The 26,713-nt window shown below is 45.9% G+C and overlaps 1 long non-coding RNA gene across 1 annotated transcript; it reads left to right on the top strand.

Moving 5' to 3' along the window:
- LOC141096672 (uncharacterized) lies at positions 1-26,713 on the top strand. Its single transcript, XR_012233748.1, has 3 exons — positions 1-94; positions 3,481-3,617; positions 26,632-26,713. It is a non-coding gene; the product is annotated as an uncharacterized lncRNA (long non-coding RNA).

Below are 26,713 nucleotides of genomic sequence, written 5' to 3' on the forward strand. Positions count from 1 at the left end.
TGAACACATAGACTTATGCACAGCCCCCTGAGGAAGCCCAAGCGAAACACGTGTTGGGGCTGCTTGGTGTGACCGGTTACACAGATACATTCGGGTGAGACCTTTTATACTATTTAGACTGTTCAAATAGATTGTGTGTGGATGCTAGTTTAGCATATGCTATACGTATATATATGTACTAGCTGAAGAGCCCGGCGCTGCCCGGGCATAGTAACTAACTGTGGTTAGTTATAGAAAATTATAATTATCCTCCATCCCATAGTCCCGTGCCCATATACCCATCATACATATCCACGATCCCATAGGCCCATGCCCATATACCCATCATACATATCCTCCATCCCATAGTCGAGTGCCCATATTCCCATCACACATCCTCCATCCCATTGTCCCATGCCCATATACCCATCATACATATTCTCCATCCCATAGTCCCATGCCCATATACCCTTCATACATATCCTCCATCCCATAGTCGGGTGCTCATATACCCATCACACATCCTTCATACCATAGTCCCATGCCCATATACCCATCATACATATCCTCCATCCCATAGCCCCGTGCCAATATACCCATCATACATATCCGCCATCTCGTAGTCCCGTGCCCATATACCCGTCATACATATCCTCCATTCTATAGTCCAGTGCCCATATACCCATCACACATCCTCCATCCCATAGTCCCGTGCCCATATACCCTTCATGTATATCTTCCATCCCATAGTCCAGTGCCCATATACCCATCAAACATCCTCCATCCCATAGTCCCGTTCCCATATACCCATCATACATATCCTCCATCCCATAGTCCGGTGCCCATATACTCATCACACATCCTCCATTCCATAGTCAACCATTATGACATCATAATGAGCGGCGGCAGGGCTTGCAACCTTTGATGACATCAGCGTCGCCATGGCAACCATTGTGACACCATAATGAGGGGCGGGGCTTGATACGCCCACACTGCTTCCCCAGTATGCAAATAGGGGCATTGTGACATCACAATGAGGGGCGGGGCTTGATGCGCGCACACTTTTTCCCCCAGTATGTAGATAGGGGCAAAATTGTTTGGTGAATTGGAACGCGCGGGGTTAAAATTTCGCCTCACAACATAGCTTAGAACGCTCTCGGGGTCCAGACGTGTGACTGTGCCAAATTTTGTGGCTGTAGCTGCTACGGTGCGGATGCCTATACCGGACATACAAACATACACACACACATACACACATACACACTTTGAGCTTTATACATTAGACTAGCTGAGTGGCCCGGCGCTGCCCGGGCATAGTAACTAACTACTGTGGTTAGTTGTAGCAAATAATAATTATCCTCCATCCCATAGTCCCACGCCCATATACCCATCACAGATCCTCCATCCCATAGTCCTATGCCCATATACCCATCACACATCCTCCATCCCATAGTCCCATGCCCATACACCCATCATACATATTCTCCATCCCATAGTCGAGTGCCCATATACCCATCATACATATCCGCCATCCCATAGTCGAGTGCCCATATACCCATCATACATATCCTCCATCCCATAATCCAGTGCCCATATACCCATCACACATCCTCCATCCCATAGTCCCATGCCCATACACTCATCATACATATTCTCCATCCCATAGTCGAGTGCCCATATACCCATCATACATATCCGCCATCCCATAGTCGAGTGCCCATATACCCATCATACATATCCTCCATCCCATAATCCAGTGCCCATATACCCATCACACATCCTCCATCCCATAGTCCCATGCCCATACACTCATCATACATATTCTCCATCCCATAGTCGAGTGCCCATATACCCATCATACATATCCTCCATCCCATAGTCCAGTGCCCATATACCCATCACACATCCTCCATCCCATAGTCCCATGACCATACACCCATCATACATATTCGCCATCCCATAGTCGAGTGCCCATATACCCATCATACATATCCGCCATCCCATAGACCCGTGCCCATTTACCCATCATACATAACCTCCATCCCATAGTCCAGTGCCCATATACCCATCACACATCCTCCATCCCATAGTCCCATGCCCATACACCCATCATACATATTCTCTATCCCATAGTCGAGTGCCCATATACCCATCATACATATCCGCCATCCCATAGTCCAGTGCCCATATACCCATCACACATCCTCCATCCCATAGTCCCATGACCATACACCCATCATACATATTCGCCATCCCATAGTCGAGTGCCCATATACCCATCATACATATCCGCCATCCCATAGACCCGTGCCCATTTACCCATCATACATATCCTCCATCCCATAGTCCAGTGCCCATATACCCATCACACATCCTCCATCCCATAGTCCCATGCCCATATACCCATCATACATATTCTCCATCCCATAGTCCCATGCCCATATACCCATCATACATATTCGCCATCCCATAGTCGAGTGCCCATATACCCATCACACATCCTTCATCCCATAGTCCCATGCCCATATACCCATCATACATCCTCCATCCCATAGTCCCGTGCCCATATACCCGTCATACATATTATCCATCCCATAGTCCCATGCCCATATACCCATCATACATATCCTCCATCTCATAGTCCCGAGCCCATATACCCATCATACATCCTCCATCTCATAGTTCCGTGCCCATATACCCGTCATACATATCCTCCATCCCATAGTCCAGTGCCCATATACCCATCACACATCCTCCATCCCATAGTCAACCATTATGACATCATAATGAGCGGCGGCGGGGCTTGCGACCTATGATGACATCAGCGTCGCCATGGCAACCGTTGTGACATCATAATGAGGGGCGGGGCTTGATACGCACACTCTGCTTCCCCAGTATGCAAATAGGGACATTATGACATCACAATGAGGGGCGGGGCTTGACACGCACAGACTTTTTCCCCCAGTATGTAGATAGGGGCAAAATTGTTTGGTGAATTGGAATGCGCAGGGTTAAAATTTCGCCTCACAACATAGCTTAGGATGCTCTTGGGGTCCAGACGTGTGACTGTGCCAAATTTTGTGGCTGTAGCTGCGACGGTGCGGATGCCTATCCCGGACATACACACACACACACACATACATACACACTTTGAGCTTTATATATTAGATATCTAAAGTGGCACAAATGACTCTATATGTTTGGCACTATTGGTATATGTAGAGATATTGTGAGGTTGTCTCCCTGATCTGTAATTATAGTAACTGTGTCGGACCTTTTGTCTTGTGTCCTTCACATTTTTAATTAAAATAAATTTTTATATAAATAATAATGAGATTTTTTTTTTATAATTTATTAATATATTCAATAAAATACTATTTGTATATGGTGTTAGATGCTCCTTATTCTTTCTTTTTTGTTTACAAGTTTTATTGGAGTATGCCTTTAATTATTTTTATCATCTAGTTTTAACTCCTTTTTCTGGGATTTTTTTAATTGTAGGAAACAGTTGGCTGTAGGCGTTCGATCCTCCTCCTCCTCCAGAAGTGAAAGCTCATCGACAGAGCGCAGTCGCACGAGCACTCCATCCACATCTGTCAGTGTTGCACATGAGGTGTCCCACTATCGAACAGTTAGTGGTAAGCAGCAGCAGGTTGTTTTAAAAATGATGTATTTGGGTGACAGTAGACACAGCGCGGAGGTACTGGCCGACTACTTGCATGGACAAACTGAGTCATGGCTGGGCGGAATTTTGTGGCAACCATAGCCCTTTCAAAACTCACATACATACCTTGCCGGGCTCACACCTTGAACCTGGTGGTGCAGTGCTTCCTCAATAATTATCTGGAGTTAACAGGCTTGCTCCATAAGGTGCAAAGACTGTGCTTGCACGTCCGTCGCTCAAACGTCCACTCCAGTCCTATGCAGAAACTGCAGCGATTGCTCCACCTCCCCAAGCACCGACTAATTATAGACGTTGATACAAGATGGAACTCCACCATGCACATGGTTGAAAGGCTGTGAGAACAGAGGCAGGCCATAATGCATTTGTGGGAGGATACACGGGCAGGCAGTTTGAGGGCAGACATGGAATTGTCAGGTGTGCAGTGGTCAAAGCTGAAAGACCTCTGTTAAGTCCTTCAGTGTTTTGAGGAATGCACACGGCTTGTAAGTGCAGATGATGCCATCATAAGCAAGAGCATCCCACTTATGCGTCTGCTCATGCAAACTTTGACGCACATCAAGGATCAGGCGTCTGCAGCTGAGCAGCAACAGGAGGAGGATGAGGAGGGAAGCCTTGATGAGTCAGCCATTGTCTGGTCAGGGAACTGGCGTGGACGAGTTGGAGGAAGACGAGAAAGATGAGGAGGAGGATGAGGGGGATGATTATTTTTGGGAGGAGGATGCTTCTCAGGGGGCAAGAGAACATGTGGGCGTGCCAAGGTCAGGTACAGGGTTTGTGCGTGACTGGAGGTGTCATGATCCAGGACGGGGTTTTGCTTTGGCCCGTCCTGATCAGACTGGGGGTTAATTGTTCCACCTCTCTCTGGCAGAGGAAGGCTATTTAATGCTCACTGGACCTAGGTGCGGTGTCAGCTATACTCCTGCCCTCGGCTGAGTTAGCTGACCTTGTGAGTACGTGTGCCTTGTGCCTGATATCTTGCTTGTTTGGTTTTGATCCGGTTCTGTCCCTGTTACGAGTTCTGCCTGGCCCTCTTGTACTGCGCTACCTCTCGTGTATGACTCTCTGCTTGTGACCCGACTTCTCTCTGCTCGTCCCCTTGGTACCACGTCGCCCTCTTGTGTATGACCTTTGGCTTTGTCTGACTACCCATCTGTTTGTCCCTCCTCTGCCTCGTTTGCCCGTATTGTTGTGACCTCCGTTTTGCCTGACTCTGAGTTGTTCTATGGTGTCCTGTCATATCTGAAAGCAGGCCACTAAGCCCCGCCCCCTTGCAGTCACCTGACCATAGGTCCTGTGCCAGCTTGCTAATTTCAGTGTCCGCAGGTCCTGTGCCTCTTTACTTTCCGGCGCTGACTGGACCCTGAGACTAATAGTTTGAAGCACACATTGTCACTTCTGCTGCCCTGCTCCACAGGTATCTTTTAGCACTGTTTCTGTACTCAGGACACTCGCACTGGCTCTGTGAGCAAGTGTAGAGCAGTGTCTATGACAGGAGGGATGTGGATTTGCCAGAAATTGCTCCTCCACCCACCACTGGCAGTGCAGCATTTCCACCTGTAACATTGGCCCACATGTGTGACTATGCCTTGCGGAACCTAAAAAGGGACCCCCGCATTGCCAAAATTATGAGGGATGATGACTACTGGTTGGCCAGCATCCTCGATCCACGCTATAAAGGCAAATTACACAACATCATGCCACAGGAGAACCTAGAGCTAATATTGGCTAACAAACAAGCAACTCTGGTAAACAGGTGGTTTTAGGCATTCCCAGCACACAGCAGCGGAGCCTGTTCTCCCGCGAGCCATAGTGGGCAAAATGGAAGAGGTGTTTGTGGTGCACACAGCCTAACTGGCGTTGGAGACAGGGGTTTCATGACCATGTTGTGGTCTGATTTCTCAAGTCCCGCGCACACAACAGCTAATACAGAATCGATTGCAAGTGACAGGAGACAGCAGTTGTCAACTATGGTTACAAACTACTTCTCCCATATCGAGGTTCTCCCTCACAGGTCATTCCCCTTTGATTATTGGGCCTCAAAACTGGACACATGGCCTGAATTGGCACAATATGCCTTACAGGAGCTCGCTTGCCCTGCTGATAGTGTGCTATCTGAAAGAGTCTTCAGTGCTGCTGGATCAATCCTGACAGAAAAAAGGACCCATCTGTTGACCCAAAATGTTGATGATCTAACCTTCATTAAAATGAACCATGTATGGGTTTCAAAAGATTTTGTCCCACCCTCCCCTGATAACACATAGGTTGCCAGAAAAAAAGGCTCGCTTTTGTCCTCTTCCTCTGACTTCTCCAATTCCTCCATTTGCAGCAGCTGAAAGTCCAGCCTACACATATGCCATTTTTTAAACCACCTGAAATGGGCTGCCCCCCACCCTAGGCCCAGGGTCACCACCTGCCCCACCCGGGCAAGTGCTGTTGCCCTGAACAGGTGTGTGGCCCCACCCTTTGGAGGACGGGACTGGCGCAGGACCTCTCATAGTACAATAAAGTGTACCTGATGGTGGAGGGGCCCACTCGCCATCAGACACACTGGCGTACTATGAGGGGCCCTGTGCCAGTACCGGCACCCATGAGTGGTTCCCCCCTGCTTGCTCAGGGACACAGCACTTGCAATACTTACCTCTCCATGCTCCACAGTTGTGTAGTCTGGCCAGTTAAATCCGTCACAGGGACAGCCACTACAAATTTGGTGTACTGATCGATGATGGATAAGATGTAGCTAGGTCCTGTGCTGCTGGCCTCTACCTTGAGATTACCAATGGCTACCATTTGTAATGGACATCAACTCCCAATCAGATGCAGTGGTTCTTTATGATCACCTTTCACATTTTTCATAGTCACAGACGTGTGACATTCCTGCCACCATTTTTCAATGTCTCCTCTCATGGCAATCCAATAGAATCCCCTACGGCCTGTGGCTTGTGTTTTGCACTCCAAAGTGACCAGACAGATCATGATAGGCAGTGAGGACCATGTCTACAGCTCTCCGTGATCACAATTTGATGGAGACGAGTTACTGTGATGGGATCGACGCTACTGCGATGCAGCAACCCTTTCTTCACTAATTTGTGTTTTAGCTGCATCCACAGTTAAAGTTATTGAGGGCCAGCATCGCCTCTGCGGATTCTCCCAGGAGGTTTTCCCGTGATTACTAATTGAAAAACATCTAAAATCACTTGACTTTACGTCTGTACTTTTATCCATCTACCTTCCTCTAGCAGAGAGTCTGGACTGGCAGACTGACACTGAAATATAAACGAAGATTTCAAAGTACTCCAACACTGTATACTGGTGTGCGTTTCGAATACATTTCACTTTTTCTCATTTTTATATTCGGGTGTAATCCATACTGAGCCTGTGAGAGTTTGTGTTTTACTCTGCTAAAATATAAGGATATTTAAAATGACACAACACTGTATGTAGCTGAATGATTGTAAAACATTACCCTTTTTCAAGTTTTTATATTCTTGTGTAATCCATACTGAGCCTGTGAGAGGCTGTGTGCTACTCTTGAAATACCTTTATATATGTAGATCGCCAAATGACCCCAACACTGTATACAGCAGTACGCCTGGGATCCATTCCCCTTTTACTGCTTTTTATATTGTTGTGTAATCCATACCGGGCCTCAGAGCGTCTGTGTCTGCCTCCTGAAATAAATACGGATATTTTGAATGTTGAAACTATACTATATATACCTTGGATCTGGTGATACTGTAGCCTTTTTCAACTTTTTAGATTGTTGTCGAATCCATACTGGCCATGACAGCGTCTGTGTCTGCCTCCTCAAATATATACATAGCTTTATAATGTTGAAACTATACAATATATCCCTGTTATCTGGTGTTAAAATGAAATGCCACGCAGGGCCGGGGGTTACTCAGTACCGGGCCTTTTAGGCTCTTTTAAGGGGGAAGTGTGTCACCGTGGTGATTGGGACCCGGTCCGTGGCCCTGGGTGTCCAATAAAGAAGATGATAGTTCAGATGAGGGGGATGATGGTATGATAATTTGGAAAAGGGGGATCGTGACGCCACCCGTGGTACTTGGCTAGGGTAGCCGACGCAGCAATGCAGATCCTCTGGGCCGGTGTTAAAGCAGCCAAGATGATGAAGCTCACCACGGGCAGAGCTGTATCCCAGGGCAGTTGAGATGGTGTTTGTGAGCCATTGAAGGTAATGGTGAGTGTAGCGTGTGAGGCAGGCGAGTTGTAAAAGCCACCAAGGACACAGTTGGGTGCAGTTTTTAAGTTTTTCCTCTAAAGTTTTGTGCGCATGATGACACGATTGGTACTGTGTCATCCGAGGGAGGGGTCCATCAAACTTCAAGGTAAATCATGAACACATGTTCAAGACTCCTCCTTGTGTATCCTTTCTATGCCGTGTCTCTGCGCTAATCTTTCCCTTCCTTCCTGCTGTGCGCCTTCGCAAACAGTGTCCCAAGCCGGCAGCCACGGATCACATCGGGCGGTGTGGGTCAGGCTCCGGGATCCTTTATTCCAACTGCTGCCTTTTGAGTATTGAATGCGTCTGCGACTGAGGCACTTAAAGCTACCTCAGCCTCCGTCTTTCTAGCTGAGCCCTGTATTTCTCCACTACCTTCAGGAGCCACCTTCCCCAACGAGGCCTGGTCCTTCCTTCTCCAGAAACGGGCTTCACAGGTGGCTTATTGCACTTCCCGTGCCCCAAGGACCCCTTCCTTTCAGTCTATGAGCTTGGACAAGATTCTTCTCTCTTCTCTGACCCTCAGCCCTCTCACAGCTATCCTGCTCTTACTCTGTCCTGTCACCGACTGACAACTCTCTTGAAAGATCCATTTACCTCAGACTAGCTCCACCCATCCATTGTCAGCTTGCTCTCTCTGATTGGATGCCCACAATCACTCCACTACCAAAGCTCCTCCCACTGTACCTACCTTCCATGCTAACCCCCATCACCCTTTCCTAGTCAGTTTGGGATGAGGCCATCCTCCCGCCGGGTACACCCAGAAAGCACTGACTAACTAGTGTGTGTTGAGTGCAGGGTTAGGAGTCCTAAGTGGTGATCCCTCCTTACCTGAGGGTGGGTTACCACACCTTTGGATGAGGTGCAGTACCTCTGTGGTGACCGTACCCTTTCTCAACTTTCGATATTGTTGTCGGATGCATACTGGGCCTGAGAGCGTCTGTGTTTGCCTCCTGAAATGTATACGGAGATTAAGTATGTTTAAACTATACTATATATACCTTATATCTAGTGATACTGTACCCTTTTGCAAATTTTTATATTATTGTCTAATCCATACTGAGCCTGTGACCATCTGTGTCTGACTTGTGAAATATATACAGAGATTTGCAATTATCCCTAAACTGTATAGAGCTGTCCACTTCTGAAACAGTACCATATATCTGCTGGTATTTTTAGTCCATTTTCACAAAAATTATTACATATGGTGGAAGAGGCGGCGGACATGGGTGTGGGGGGGCCAGCTGGTACTGATGGTGGTGGTGGTGCATCTGCTGGTATTGCCAAAAGCACAATAGCAGCTAATGCAGGAGGTGTTGAGCCTGCGTTATCAGCTGGCACAAGAAGGCCTTTAAGGCTCCCTTTTCTGGGAGTAGGTAAACTGCTTTTAAAGCCAGAGCATCAGGAACAGGTTTTGGCTTACATTGCCGAAACAGCCTCCAGCTCTATTGCATCCTGTTCTGATGTTATAAAAACTGCAAGCACAGAGTCGTCAGTGCAGGCTTCTGGTCAGGAACCACCCCTTTCCTTGTCACTTTCACCCACACTAAAAGTGAAGGATGCGGCAGCCCACATTTCAGATTACTCCATTGAGCTCTTTTCACAGGCCATGCCTGTGTTATCAAGTGAAATTCTAAATTCCCCAGTCCAACATGAATCGGAGATGGAGTGCACTGATGCACAGCCACTGCTAGATGATTCTGCTGGTACATTGACACACAGCATTCCCTTCCCCTCACACTCTACAGAGCCAGAATGTGACACTGATGAAATTCAGGTGCCCCTTCCTGCATACTATACCACCTTACACGGTGACACAGAGGAAGGTGCAGATGAAAGTGTCGGTTCTCTAAGCAGGTGGGGGGGTCCTACTCGTGGGCGACAGCAGTGGCACAGGGCCCCTCATAGTATGCAAAAGTGTCTCTGCCGGAGAGAGGGCCCACTCGCCGTCAGACATACCGTCATACTAGATAAATCCGATGAACATGACTGGAGGGAAAATTTAAGCAGATTTATACAATGTGGAGACAAAATCCCACCCAACCTCCATGAATAGGGACAGTAAATGACCAACTGTAAGAATATAACCACAAGCAAAAGAAAATCCAGTCGTCAGGTCAAACTAGCAAAATAGGATCAATTTTATTAATGTATATTAAAAATTATACAGACAAAGGAGCATACAGTAGGGCTGGAAGATGGAACATAGCTGTTGCAACCACATGCAAGAAGGCCAGGGTGGGTCTGTCAGAGGCAGGTATGCATAATCATCATATTAGTAGAAGTATAACACATCACTCCTCAAAACATGCACAATGGCAGACATTTACAGGGCACCCAAACAGGTATACATGCCAAAGAAAAGCCTAACCATAGTCACACAATGAGCTATTAGTGCAAATAGCGCACCATTGTGATTAGACTTTATACAAATAACTGATAGGGAGTGAAGCAGCCTTGCCAGACAGCACCACCCGCCCCGACGCACGTTTCGGTGTGCCTTTATCAAGGGGCATAAGTTCCAAGTTGTATACATGGTCTTTAAATAGTACATACCCCGGATATGTCCATTACAGCAGCGTGGCCCCCCCGGTGACGTCACGTTCGCCGGATCGCGCTCATGCGGGCAGCTGAGAGTAGGAGCCACGTGGGGCCCCATGTGACCCAGAAGCCAGCGCACCGCCAAGCTGCGAAACGGCCGCCACAACGAGACCAGAGCGCAAGCGCGCTGCAATGGAATGCAGGATGCACCATAGCAAGTACTGGCAAAGTGTGGGCGATCATCAGGACACACCATATATGCACTATAAGCAGCATGGCCCACCAAGTAGCTGCATATAGTAACGGATATAAAATAGGAAAGTATGGCCGCATCTTACAGAGCACCATAGGGCGCAAGCGCAATACAATTAAAGCGAAAGTGCACCATAGTGAGTGCTGATAGAAAATGAACAGGTATCAAGTATGCACCATTTATAGACGGCCAGTACATAGCTACACAATATACCATTATAAGTAGATCTATCTCCAGTAAATCTAATATATAAAGCTCAAAGTATGTATATATGTATGTGTGTGTATGTCCGGGATAGGCATCCGCACCATCGCAGCTACAGCCACCAAATTTGGCACAGTCACACGTCTGGACCCCGAGAGCTTCCTAAGCTATGTTGTGAGGTGAAATTTTAACCCAGCGCGTTCCAAATCACTAAACAATTTTGCCCCTGTCTACATACTGGGGATAAAGTGTGCGCGTGTCAAGTCCCGCCCCTCATTATGATGTCATAATGCCCCTATCTACATAATGGGGAAACAGTGTTTGCGTATCAAGCCCCTCCCCTAATTATGATGTCACAATTGTTGTCATGGCGACGCTGATGTCATCAAGTCCCGCCCCTCATTATGATGTCATAATGCCCCTATCTACATAATGGGGAAACAGTGTTTGCGTATCAAGCCCCGCCCCTCATTATGATGTCACAATTGTTGTCATGGCGACGCTGATGTCATAAAGCCCCGCCGCTCATTATGATGTCATAATGGTTGACTATGGGATGGAGGATGTGTGATGGGTATATGGGCACGGGACTATGGGATGGTGGATATGTATGATGGGTATATGGGCACGGAACTATGAGATGAAGGATGTGTGATGGGTATATGGGCACTCGACTATGGGATGGAGGATATGTATGATGGATATATGGGCACTGGACTATGGTATGGAGGATATGTATGACGGGTATATGGGCATGTGCCTATGGGACGGTGGATATGTATGATGGGTATATGGGCATGGGACTATGAGATGAAGGATGTATGATGGATAAATGGGCATGTGCCTATGGGACGGTGGATATGTATGATGGGTATATGGGCATGGGACTATGGGATGGAGGATAATTATAATTTGTTATAACTAACCACAGTTAGCTACTATGCCCGGGCAGCGCCAGGCTCTTCAGCTAGTCTAATATATAAATATGGCCATATTATTAATGGCATCATAACGCAAAATGATGACAATATGTGCTCCCAACACAATATTAACCTATCAACTGGTGTAGTGTTGAACAGAAGAAAATTTATCACCACATATCATACTGTAAATACAATCCCCCATCATCCAAGGCCCACCAGGCATAAATAATGATATATACAGAAAACCCCCAACCAACTGTAAATGGTACAGCATCAATATACACACTAAGAAAATTACATATCATCTCACATAGGTCAAAGTAGTTCAACAATATAATCCAATTTATTAGGCAGTATATAAATATAAAAAAGTAAGTATGTATATCAAAACTGAGCCAGTAGTGTTCCAACCACAATCTAATATAATGGCCCAGAGGGGTTACAATCAATGTATACCAGTGTATACCACAAAATGTGCTTACATGTATGTATGTCGAAAGCACAAACATTACAAAACATACTAGAGGCCATGAATAGATACAGGCATAAATAACCCTGAAAAAACAGGGAATAGTAACATAAGTAGCAGACGCAGCGACGATTGCAGAATAAGCCAGGAAGTTGGTGGACACCCATGAAGATATCCGGGTACAATACACCGTAATCAATGGAAAACAAAACTATAAAACAAACAAACACATATTTAAAACCAAATAAAAGTCTTGGATGCGGACAAACAGCTAAACACAGTGGACCGAAAACTAGAGAAATGGCGAAAAGCTGAGGTTTTCATTCAGTCCCAATGGCTGAACAGTATGGAGAGTCCAAATCCATCTACTTTCTCATTGACCAAGGCATTTGGATAAATTACCACCCCTGATATTAATGTCCAAAACATCAATTCTCCGAACTCTTGGAAGAGTACTATTGCATTGCTGGAACTGTTTAAAATGTTTGGGGATAGTTTTGAGAGTGGTTGTCTCGTCGTGTCCGTTGGCCGCCTGGATACCCAAAACATGTTCTCTAATGCGGACTTTTAATTGTCTAGTTGTCACCCCAACATTAGCCCACAAGGGCAGGTAGCAAAATAGATGACATACCTAGTGGTGCATGTAATCCGTTTTTTGATTTTATAATTCCTTGTACCACTAGAATTAAAAAAATCATTACACCTATCCACGTTAGGGCATTCAACACAATGGCCACAAGGAGTACAACCACCCCCCAGATGGAACAATATCCAAAAATGTCTGTGGCTGCAGGCTCACGTGATGACTCTTTGTAAGGACATCAGGTAGGTTCCTAGCCCGTCTAAACGTAATTAATGGACGTTTGGGCAGGAATTTCCCAATTATGGGGTCTACCTGTAAAATGGGCCACGCCTTAGTTAACGCGGATCTAACACGATCCGAGTATAGATGAAATCTACATTGATTCACTGTATCAGTTTCCATAACCCGCTTTCTATATAGCAGGAGATTGCATGTAGAATGCTTTGTCCTATGGTAGGCCTTCTTAGCAATCCGCCTACTGTAACCACGCTCCAAAAACCGAAGTTTCAGTTCCTCCGCCCGCCGCTCAAAGTCCACATCAGAGGAACATAAACGTCACAAGCGGAGGAACTGCCCCACCAGTATAGAGGCAACCATATGGCGCGGATGGCACGAAGTAGCGTGTAACAATGTATTGGTGGAAGTAGGCTTACGGAAAATGTCCGTACTCACATTGCCACACCGATCTTTAAAGATTGAAATGTCCAGAAAATTAATTCTAGTTTCGTCCCATTCACAGGTCAATGTAATATTCAGGTCACTGTTGTTGAGGCATTCAATGAATTGCGCAAGGTCGATGGCCGTGCCTTGCCAGACGAACAGGATGTTATCGATAAACCGCATCCAAAAAGGGACGTGGTCTATCGATAACACCCGGCCCGAAAGGAAGAGGTCCCTCTCCCACAGCCCCAGGAACAGATTAGCATAGGCAAAGGCCGCACCCATGGCTGTCCCCTGGAGCTGGGGGAAGAAGGACCCCTTAAACCCTTATACCTGTTTGGGTGCCCTGTAAATGTCTGCCATTGTGCCTGTTTTGAGGAGTGATGTGTTATACTTCTATTAATATGATGATTATGCATACCTGCCTCTGACAGACCCACCCTGGCCTTCTTGCATGTGGTTTCAACGGCTATGTTTCATCATTAATAAAATTGATCCTATTTTGCTAGTTTGACCTGACGACTGGATTTTCTTTTGCTTGTGGTTATATTCTTACAGTTGGTCATTTACTGTCCCTATTCATGGAGGTTGTGTGGGATTTTGTCTCCACTTTGTATAAATCTGCTTAAATTTTCCCTCCAGTCATGTTCATCGGATTCATCTTATATATATACTTTGCTGTGTTATGCGCAGGTTCTATTCCTGATGAAATGGACTACAGAGCCAAAGAGAAAGTATGGCTCAACCGATTGGATCAGATCCTCGGTGCTAGTGGGGCCGGTACACAGTGTGCTGATAGCTCTGAGTGTGACGATAAGCTGATGGCTGTAAAAAATTCAGTAATCAAATGTTCCAAGTTATGGTGGAACAAGATATTTTTGGAGAAGTATATCCTTAATAAAATGATTCCCAGGGACTTGAGGGTCCGTGTGACTCCCACCTTCCCAGTAGAGGATGATTTGTTTATCAAGAAATGGGAGGAGGCCTGCAATAGCTGCTCTTTTATTCTTATGCAGCTTTTGGTAAATTTGAATACTTCAAATATCAGTGAGTTAGATAAACTCATTGATGATATGCAAGCAAACTTGAGACCCGACTGTTCAAAAGAGAAATTACAACAATTCGATAATGACTTAAAGAAATCTCTTGATAGCCTTGTGAAGAAAATCCAGGAGAATCAATTCTCCAAATACAATAGAGATCTAAAGGACCATCAGAATAATAAAGTCTATATGTGGAGGAAAATCCACCCGAATCTACCCCGTACATCATCCAATACCTCACTTACATCAGTGAGTGGACAGTCGGATATGTCGGCTTCCTCGGGTACTCTACGTTTACGGGATCATTCCTACCATCCCTATAGGAGACAACATATTCATCAGTCTGGCCTGGATAAAAGGGATAATAGGGTAATTAACTTAAGTCATTATGTATTATCCCCCTCTGATATATCACTTTTGGGTAGGGGCTTTGCCTTTTCACCAACTCCGGAGTTTGACATATTTGCCACGGTTAAAGATCTAAACCTTTTTGCCAGGTCATTACTGTTGAAGAGGCATTTTTTCAATGATGATAATAATATGCTTTTCCCCACATAGGAGGAACAAAAAGCCTTGAGAGCCCTGGAGGAGTTGGCGGTGGAGCATGTCCATGAGGGAGGTAAGATACCTCCCTCTATGCGTCCACGAAGTTCACCCCCCCGGCTACATGTGCAAATGTTGATCTTTTTGTCCAGGTGGTGACCCAGGAACTTACCCAGATCCCTAGATTTTCAAAGGAGGACAACCTGACTAAAGAAGAACGTGCTAGATTGAGGCACTTCCAGGGTCCTCCTGATGTGGTACTGAAGCCGGCTGACAAAGGTGGTAATGTCGTGCTGTGGCCCACTAAGCTCTATGAAAAGGAAGCTTATCGTCAGTTGAATAATAACGTATGCTATAAAAAATTGACGTATAATCCCTTGAGTGCTTATTCTAATCAATTAGAAAACATCATAAAGAGGGCCACACAGGACGACATTATCACCAAGGAACTGGCTTCGGCACTAATAGTAAGTGAGCCTACTGTGGCCACTTTGTATTTACTACCAAAAATTCATAAGGATCTGAGGGCGCGACCTGGTCATCCTATTGTGTCAGGGAGGGGTAACTTCTTGGAGCATGTCAACCATTGGATCGACTTCCACCTGCAGCCCCTTGTTACGGCTCTTCCTTCATATTTAAAGGATACAGGGGAACTTTTGCGCAAGGTCGATGGCCTATGTCTTGAGGGTGAATCTCTGCTAGTTTCAGCAGATGTGAAGTCCCTTTATACGAACATCAAACATAAAGATGGTATTGCTGCAGTTCAATTATTTCTGCAAACTTCTAATTTATCCATTGGTTTGAGGGGACTCCTAGTGGAACTGCTGAAGTTCACCCTCACACACAATTTCTTTGTGTTTAAGGGGTCCTTCTTCCTCCAGCTCCAGGGGACAGCCATGGGCACGGCCTTTGCGCTGGCCAATGCTAGTCTATTCCTGGGGCTGTGGGAGAGGGATCTCTTCCTTTCGGCCTGGGTGCTGTCGATAGACCGCATCCAAAAAGGGACATGGTCTATCGATGACATCCTGTTCGCATGGCAAGGCACGGCCATCGACCTTGCACAATTCATTGAATGCCTCAACAACAGTGACCTGAATATCACATTGACCTGTGAATGGGACAAAACTAGAATTAATTTTCTGGACGTTTCAATCTTTAAAGATCGGAGTGGCAATGTGAATACGGACATTTTCCGTAAGCCTACTTCCACCAATACATTGTTACACGCTTCTTTGTGGCATCCGCGCCATATGGTTGCCTCACCGATGGGGCAGTTCCTCCGCTTGCAACGTTTATGTTCCTCTGATGTGGACTTTGAGCGGCGGGCGGAGGAACTGAAACTTCGGTTTTTGGAGCGTGGTTACAGTAGGCGGATTATTAAGATGGCCTACCATTGGGCGAAGCATTCTACATGCAATACCTGCTATATAGAAAGCGGGTTATGGAAACTGATACAGTGAATCAATGTATATTCATTACTACGTTTCATCCATACTCGGATCGTGTTAGATCCGCGTTAACTAAGGCGTGGCCCATTTTACAGGTAGACCCCATAATTGGGAAATTCCTGCCCAAACGTCAATTAAGTTTAGACGGGCTAGGAACCTACGTGATCTCCTTACAAAGAGTCATCACGTGGGCCTGCAGCCACAGACATTTTTGGATATTGTTCCATCTGGGGGTGGTTGTACTCCTTGTGGCCATTGTGTTGCCTGCCCTAACGTGGATAGGTGTAATGATTTTTTTTAATTCTAGTGGTACAAGGAATTATAAAATCAAAAAACGGATTACATGCACCACTAGGTATGTCATCTATTTTGCTACCTGCCCTTGTGGGCTAATTTATGTTGGGATGACAACTAGACAATTAAAAGTCCGCATTAGAGAACATGTTTTGGGTATCCAGGCGGCCAACGGACACGACGAGACAACCACTCTCAAAACTATCCCCAAACATTTTAAACCGTTCCACCAATGCAATAGTACTCTTCCAAGAGTTCGGAGAATTGATGTTTTGGACATTAATATCAGGGGTGGTAATTTATCCAAATGCCTTGGTCAATGAGAAAGTAGATAGATTTGGACTCTCCATACTGTTCAGCCATTGGGATTGAATGAAAACCTCAGCTTTTCGCCATTTCTCTAGTTATCGGTCCACTGTGTTTAGCTGTTTGTCCGCATCCAAGACTTTTATTTGGTTTTAATTATGTGTTTGTTTGTTTTATAGATTTGTTTTCCATTGATTACGGTGTATTGTACCCGGATACAGTCATATGTTAAAGTTTGGGCACCCCTATTAATGTTAACCTTTTTCCTTTATAATAATTTTGTTTTTTGCAACAGCTATTTCAGTTTCATATATCTAATAACTGATGGACTCAGTTATATTTCTGGATTCAAATGAGGTTTATTGCAGAAAATATGCAATCTGCATTTAAACAAAATTTGACCAGTGCAAAAGTATGGGCACCCTTATCATTTTCTTGATTTGAACACTCCTAACTACTTTTTACTGACTTCCTGAAGCACTAAATTGGTTTTGTAACCTCATTGAGCTTTGAACTTCATAGCCAGGTGTATCAAATCATGAGAAAAGGTATTTAAGGTGGCCACTTGCAAGTAGTTCTCCTATTTGATTCTCCTATGAAGAGTGGCATCATGGGCTCCTCAAAACAACTCTCAAATGATCTGAAAACAAAGATTATTCAACATAGCTTTTCAGGGGAAGGATACAAAAAGTTGTCTCAGAGATTTAACCTGTCAGTTTCCACTGTGAGGAACATAATAAGAAAATGGAAGAACACAGGTACAGTTCTTGTTAAGCCCAGAAGTGGCAGGCCAAGAAAAATATCAGAAAGGCAGAGAAGAAGAATGGTGAGAACAGTCAAGGACAATCCACAGACCACCTCCAAAGACCGGCAGCATCATCTTGCTGCAGATGGTGTCACTGTGCATCGGTCAACAATACAGCACACTTTGCACCAGGAGAAGCTGTATGGGAGAGTGATGCGAAAGAAGCCGTTTCTGCAAGCACGCCACAAACAGAGTCGCCTGAGGTCTGCAAAAGCACATTTGGACAAGCCAGTTACATTTTGGAAGAAGAAAGATTGAGTTGTTTGGTCATACAAAAAGGCGTTATGCATGGAGGCTAAAAAACACAGCATTCCAAGAAAAACACTTGCTACCCACAGTAAAATTTGGCGGAGGTTCCATCATGCTTTCTGGCTGTGTGGCCAATGCCGGCACCGGGAATCTTGCTAAAGTTGAGGGTCGCATGGATTCAACTCAGTATCAGCAGATTCTTGACAATAATGTGCAAGAATCAGTAACGAAGTTGAAGTTACGCAGGGGATGGATATTTTAGCAAGACAATGATCCAAAACACCGCTCCAAATCTACTCAGGCATTCATGCAGAGGAACAATTACAATGTTCTGGAATGGCCATCCCAGTCCCCAGACCTGAATATCATTGAACATCTGTGGGATGATTTGAAGCGGGCTGTCCATGGTCGGTGACCATCAAACTTAACTGAACTGGAATTGTTTTGTAAACAGGAATGGTCACAAATACTTTCATCCAGGAACTCATTAATAGCTACAGGAAGCGACTAGAGGCTGTTATTTTTGCAAAAGGAGGATCTACGAAATATTAATGTCACTTTTATGTTGAGGTGCCCATACTTTTGCACAGGTCAAGTTTTGTTAAAATGCAGATGGCACTTTTTCTGTTAGTACAATAAACCTCATTTGAATCCAGAAATATAACTGAGTCCATCAGTTATTAGATACATGAAACTGAAATAGTTGTTGCAAAAACCAAAATTGTTATAAAGAAAAAAGGTTAACATTAATAGGGGTGCCCAAACTTTTACATATGACTGTATCTTCATGGGTGTCCACCAACTTCCTGGCTTATTCTGCAATCGTCGCTGCGTCTGCTACTTATGTTACTATTCCCTGTTTTTTCAGGGTTATTTATGCCTGTATCTATTCATGGCCTCTAGTATGTTTTGTAATGTTTGTGCTTTCGACATACATACATGTATGCACTTTTTGTGGTATACACTGGTATACATTGATTGTAACCCCTCTGGGCCATTATATTAGACTAGATTATGGCCCGATGCTATCGCATCGGGAGGATGTGATAACATCACACCTCTTGCCATGTTAACCCTCAACACACACACTCCTCAACACACGCTCCTCTCACCTTTCACCATCTCCACTCACTCTTTCACTCCACATACGACCCCTTCTCTCACTCCGTCTCTCATACTCACGCCGTCATCGCCGCTGCTCCACGATCCCTGACATCTTCTTCCGCCGGCGCCATCCTGGATCCAGACATTGTCCACGCCGGCGACATGTTCTTGCGGCGACGCCATCTTGAGTATCGTGAAATCCCGCGATAGTCAAGATAGCGTCGCCGGAAGAACATGTCGCCGGCGTGGACGACGTCGGGATCCAAAATGGCGTCAGCGAAATCTCGCGAGTTTTCGCCGACGCCATTTTGGATCCCGACGTCGTCCTCGCCGGCGACATGTTCTTGCGGCGACGCCATCTTGACTATCGCGGGATTTCGCCGATCCAAAATGGCGTCGCCGCAAGAACATGTCGCCGGCGTGGACGACATCGGGATCCAAAATGGCGTCGGCGTAATCTCGTGAGATTTCGCCGACGCCATCTTTTTGGATCCCGAGTCGTCCACGCCAGCGACATGTTCTTGCGGCGACGCCATCTTGAATCTCGCGGGATTTCACGAAATCCAAGATGGCGTCGCTGCAAGAACATGTCGGCGGCCTGGAGAACGTCTGGATCCAGGATCGCGGCGGCGGAGGAAGATGTCGGGGCAGCGACGATGACGGTGTGAGTATGAGAAACAGAGTGAGAGAAAGGAACATATGTGGAGTGAAAGAGTGAGTGGACGTGAGTGAAGGTGAAAGGTGAGAGGAGTGTGTGTTGAGGCGGTGTGGTGTGTTGAGGGTTAACATGTGCGTGTGTGTGGTGACGTCACCGGTTACAACTGGACGGAAGTTGTTACAACCGGAAGCTGCTTAGGGCATTTATTATTATAGATGATGAGGAAGAAGCCGTCTGTTGTTGGCGGTGATGGCGTGTAGAGGCTTCTTCAGCCAATGTAATAGATTTAGAGTTAGGGGATTTGTGTGTGAGACGACGGCGTTTATAAGCCTTAATCTTGTCAAGTCGATGCTGTTTTTCCTCAGGAGTCTCATTAGCACGGCGTTGTTTTTGTCATAGTGCTAAAGCTGCTTTCCTTTCACTGGCATTGGCATACTGTGCATCGGTATTGAATGGTGGTATTGATAGGGCAGAAACAGATTGCTGATTAGTTATGTCAGTGAACGGCATATGGGATGAAGTGTAGCAGTAAATTGTTCCACATGCTGATGTGGAAGCATCCTGTTGTGAGTCTAATAATAATGATGAGGAAGAGGCCGTCTGATGTCGGCGGTGACGGCATGCAGAGGCTTCTTCAGCCAATCTTATGGATTTAGAGTTAAGGGATGCGTGTGTGAGGCGACGGCGTTTATAAGCCTTAATCTTCTCAAGGCGATGGTGTTTTTCCTCAGGAGTCTCATTAGCACGGCGTTGTTTTTGTCGTAGTGCTAAAGCTGCTTTCCTTTCACTGGCATTGGCATACTTTTTGTTATGACTCATGTTGGCACAGGTAAAGGAGTCTATTTGGCAGTTATCTGGCAGTGAAGAAGGCATCCTGGAGTATTGTAGAGTAAACAGATACTAATTGACCCTGTAATTGCCCAGCAGTAGTTATGAAGTGGTAGTGGCAAATTGGCCCTGTAGTTAGACACCGGCAGAGGAGCAAGGCAGCAGTAGTTATGGCGGTAGAGGCAAATTGGCCCTGTAATTAGACACCGGCAGAGGAGCAACGCAGCAGTAGTTATGGCGGTAGAGGCAAATTGGCCCTGTAATTAGACACCGGCAGAGGAGAAAGGCAGCAGTAGTTATGGCGGTAGAGGCAAATTGGCCCTGTAATTAGACACAGGCAGTGAACAGTCAGAGGAGCAAGGCAGCAGTACTTATGGCGGTAGAGGCAAATTGGCCCTGTAATTAGACACCGGCAGAGGAGCAAGGCAGCAGTAGTTATGGCGGTATAGGCAAATTGGCCCTGTAATTAGACACCAGCAGAGGAGCAATGCAGCAGTAGTTATGGCGGTAGAGGCAAATTGATCCTGTAATTAGACACCAGCAGAGGAGCAAGGCAGCAGTAGTTATGGTGGTAGAGGCAAATTGGCCCTGTAATTAGACACCAGCAGAGGAGCAATGCAGCAGTAGTTATGGTGGTAGAGGCAAATTGATCCTGTAATTAGACACCGGCAGAGGAGCAAGGCAGCAGTAGTTATGGCGGTAGAGGCAAATTAGCCCTGTAATTAGACACCGGCAGAGGAGCAAGGCAGCAGTAGTTATGGCAGTAGAGGCAAACTGATCCTGTAATTAGACACCGGCAGAGGAGCAATGCAGCAGTACTTATGGCGGTAGAGGCAAATTGGCCCTGTAATTAGACACCAGCAGAGGAGCAATGCAGCAGTAGTTATGGCGGTAGAGGCAAATTGATCCTGTAATTAGACACCGGCAGAGGAGCAAGGCAGCAGTAGTTATGGCGGTAGAGGCAAATTAGCCCTGTAATTAGACACCGGCAGAGGAGCAATGCAGCAGTAGTTATGGCGGTATTGGCAAATTGGCCCTGTAATTAGACACCAGCAGAGGAGCAATGCAGCAGTAGTTATGGCGGTAGAGGCAAATTGATCCTGTAATTAGACACCGGCAGAGGAGCAATGCAGCAGTAGTTATGGCGGTAGAGGCAAATTGGCCCTGTAATTAGACACCAGCAGAGGAGCAATGCAGCAGTAGTTATGGCGGTAGAGGCAAATTGGCCCTGTAATTAGACACCAGCAGAGGAGCAATGCAGCAGTAGTTATGGCGGTAGAGGCAAATTGATCCTGTAATTAGACACCGGCAGAGGAGCAAGGCAGCAGTAGTTATGGTGGTAGAGGCAAATTGATCCTGTAATTAGACACCAGCAGAGGAGCAATGCAGCAGTAGTTATGGCGGTAGAGGCAAATTGATCCTGTAATTAGACACCAGCAGAGGAGCAAGGCAGCAGTAGTTATGGCGGTATTGGCAAATTGGCCCTGTAATTAGACACCAGCAGAGGAGCAATGCAGCAGTAGTTATGGCGGTAGAGGCAAATTGATCCTGTAATTAGACACCGGCAGAGGAGCAAGGCAGCAGTAGTTATGGCGGTAGAGGCAAATTAGCCCTGTAATTAGACACCGGCAGAGGAGCAAGGCAGCAGTAGTTATGGCGGTATAGGCAAATTGGCCCTGTAATTAGACACCGGCAGAGGAGCAAGGCAGCAGTAGTTATGGCGGTAGAGGCAAATTAGCCCTGTAATTAGACACCGGCAGTAAACAGGCATAGGACCAAGGCAGCAGTAGTTATGGTGGTACAGGCAATGCCAAGCGTCCGCACAGCAAGTCGGCGTGAGGTAAATGACGCAATTTCACGAATGCAAGATGGCGTCGGCGAAATCTCGCGAGATTTCGCCGACGTCGTTAAGGCTGTGTGCACACGCTGCGGATTAGGTGCGGATTCATCCGCGCGGATTTTGTAAAATCCGCAGGTGAAACCGCAGGTCAAAAGACCTGCGGTTTTACCTGCGGATTGCTCTGTGGTTTTGCCCTGCGGTTTTTCATCTCCTCAATAGAGGAGATGGCAAACCGCAGGAGAATCCGCAGAAAGAATTGACATGTCAATTCTTTCTGCGGATTGAAAACCGCAGATAATCCGCGCGGAAAATTCCGCACCGTCTGCACTGCGGTTTTTGATTCCCATAGGGAATCATGGTACTGTACACCGCAGCAAAAACTGCTGCGGGTCTGCAGCGGCCAAATCCGCTGCGGCACCGCAGCAAAATCCGCAGCGTGTGCACACAGCCTCACACCTCTTGCCATGTTAACCCTCAACACACCACACTGCCTCAACACACACTCCTCTCACCTTTCACCTCCACTCATGTCCACTCACTCTTTCACTCCACATACGTTCCTTTCTCTCACTCTGTTTCTCATACTCACACCGTCATCGTCGCTGCCCCGACATCTTCCTCCGCCGCCGCGATCCAGGATCCAGACGTTCTCCAGGCCGCCGACATGTTCTTGCGGGACGCCATCTTGGATTTCGTGAAGTCCCGCGATATTCAAGATGGCGTCGCCGCAACAACATGTCGCTGGCATGGGCGACATCAGGATCCAAAATAGCGTCGGCGTAATCTCGCGAGATTTCGCCGACGCCATCTTTTTGGATCCCGATGTCGGCGGCCTGGAGAACGTCTGGATCCTGGATCGCGGCGGCGGAGGAAGATGTCGGGGCAGCGACGATGACGGTGTGAGTATGAGAAACGGAGTGAGAGAAAGGAACGTATGTGGAGTGAAAGAGTGAGTGGACATGAGTGAAGGTGAGAGGAGTGTGTGTTGAGGCGGTGTGGTGTGTTGAGGGTTAACGTGCGTGTGTGTGCGGTGACGTCACCGGTTACAACTGGACGGAAGTTGTTACAACCGGAAGCTGGTTAGGGCATTTATTATTATAGATTGTGGTTGGAACACTACTGGCTCAGTTTTGATATACATACTTACTTTTTTATATTTATATACTGCCTAATAAATTGGATTATATTGTTGAACTACTTTGACCTATGTGAGATGATATGTAATTTTCTTAGTGTGTATATTGATGCTGTACCATTTACAGTTGGTTGGGGGTTTTCTGTATATATCATTATATATGCCTGGTGGGCCTTGGATGATGGGGGATTGTATTTATGATATGTGGTGATAAATTTTCTTCTGTTCAACACTACACCAGTTGATAGGTTAATATTGTGTTGGGAGCACATATTGTCGTCATTTTGCGTTATGATGCCCTTTATATTATGGCCGTATTTATATTCATATTTACTGGAGATAGCTACACAATATACCATTATAAGTAGATCTATGTACTGGCCGTCTATAAATGGTGCATACTTGATACCTGTTCATTTTCTATCAGCACTCACTGGTGCGCTTTCGCTTTAATTGTATTGCGCTTGCGCCCTATGGTGCTATGTAAGATGCGACCATACTTTCCTATTTTATATCCGTTACTGTATGCAGCTACTTGGTGGGCCATGCTGCTTATAGTGCATATATGGTGTGTCCTGATGATTGCCCACACTTTGCCAGTACTTGTTATGGTGCGTCCTGCATTCCATTGCAACACGCTTGCGCTCTGGTCTCGTTGTGGCGGCCGTTTCGCAGCTTGGCGGTGCGCTGGCATCCGGGTCACGTGGGGCCCCACTTAGCTCCGACTCTCAGCTGCCCGCGTGAGCGTGATCCGGCGGAAGTGACGTCATCGGGGGGCCGCGCTGCTGCAATGGACATATCCGGGATATACACTTTAAAGACCATGTATATAACTTGGACCTTATACCCTTGATAAAGGCATACCCTATCAGGTATTTGTATAAAGTCTAATCACAATGGTGCACTATTTGTGCTATGAGCTCATTGTGTGACTATGGTTAGGCTTTTCTTTGGCACGTATACCTGTTTGGGTGCCCTGTAAATGTCTGCCATTGTGCATATTTTGAGGAGTGATGTGTTATACTTCTATTAATATGATGATTATGCATACCTGCCTCTGACAGACCCACCCTGGGCTTCTTGCATGTGGTTACAACAGCTATGTTCCATTTTCCAGCCCTACTGTATGCTCCTTTGTCTGTACAATTTTTAATATACGAGGGGCGATCCAAAAGTAATGATAATCAATAATAAACACAATGAATATTGTCAAAAAAATTTTTTATTTTTCTACATAGTCTCCTAACAAGTCTATACATTTAGTCCACCTCTTTTCTAAACTTAGAATTCCCTTCGAAAAAAATTCTTGATCTTGACCCTCAAAAAACTCCCCAACAGCAGTTATCACGTCGCTATTGTTGTCAAATTTCTTGCCCCGAAGGTGTTCCTTGAGCCGAGGAAAGTGAAAGAAATCACTGGGGGGCTAGATCTGGCGAATAGGGGGGGTGTTCCACCAGTTCAAAGCCTGCTTCTTGAATGGTAGCCATGGCAACTGCAGCTTTGTGAGCCGGTGCGTTATCTTGGTGAAACAGCACTCCAGCTCGCAGTTTGCCGCGCCTTTTCTCCTTGATAGCCTCCCGCAATCTTCTTATTTGTTCTGCGTAGTAGGAGCCCGTAATAGTGGCTCCCTTCTCCAAATAGTCCACCATAATAATTCCTTCAGCGTCCCAAAAAAGGACGCCATAACCTTCCCTGCTGAGCTTGACACTTTGAATTTCTTCGGCGTCGGTTTGTCGGCTCGTTTCCATGTCATCGATTGTTGTTTAGTTTCGGGATCAAAGTGGTGGATCCAGGTCTCATCCATGGTCAAAAAACGTGACAAAAAATTCTCCTTGTCTGCTTGGAACTTTTCGAGATTTGCTATTGAAATGTCAACTCGTTTCTTCTTTTGCTCGACGGTTAACATTTATGGCACCCAACGCGCGGAGACCTTTCTCATATGCAATTCTTTTGCAAGAATTCTTTGAATACTGCCATATGAGATCCCTGTGACCTCAGCTACATGCCTGATAGTCACTCTTTGATCTGCCAACACAACTTCTTCAACTTTTTTCACGTTTTCTTCATTGAGGGACGTGGATGGGCGTCCTTCGCGATGTTCATCTTCCGTCGATGTTCTTCCCAGATTAAATTCCTTGGCCCAACGTGCAACTGTGGAATATGGAGGAGAAGAGTCCCCCAATGTTTCCACCAAGTCGCTGTGTATGTCTTTGGTAGACATTTTTTTCAAGCAGAGGTATTTGATGACAGCTCTGAGCTCGTTTTTATCCATTTTGATGTTCACTCCTTGGAAGTTCATATTCAAATGAATGTAGCTCCCGGGAATTGTGGCCTATTTAAGTGATTTTTTTTTCCTGGACTAGTGGGTACCTAAGAGAGAAGAAAACATTTTATTTTAATTTCTGTGTGCAATAGAAATAACCGATTATCATTACTTTTGGATCGCCCCTCGTAAATTAATAAAATTGATCCTATTTTGCTAGTTTGACCTGACGACTGGATTTTCTTTGCTTGTGATACCGTCATACTAGGAGGACCAACATATACTGTACCACTATGTGGAGCTCATCATATACTGTATGGAACATTATATTGGACCAATTATTCTGTATGGAGAAATAGATGGGGCTCATTATTCTGTATGGCGCACAATGTGGTGGCCATAATACTGTATGGAGTAATATACTGTCCGTTTTTTGAGCTATTGTAGAATTTAAAATAGATATCAAATATGATCTTGCACCCTCACACCACTGTCAATGAGCATAGAACAATATTCTCTGCATATGTTATCATATTATGGGACCTGCAATTGATGTCTGTCTCTTTGCTTTCTTTTAGGAAAGATAGAATTCACGCACCAGGCATAATTAGCACTCTGCACTTTACGGTTGGCACCTTGATAATGGAAGGCCATGATATC

Source organism: Dendrobates tinctorius, unplaced genomic scaffold (assembly GCF_039654945.1).
Source record: "Dendrobates tinctorius isolate UK_male_01 unplaced genomic scaffold, ASM3965494v1 ptg000077l, whole genome shotgun sequence".
Lineage (NCBI taxonomy): Eukaryota > Metazoa > Chordata > Amphibia > Anura > Dendrobatidae > Dendrobates > Dendrobates tinctorius.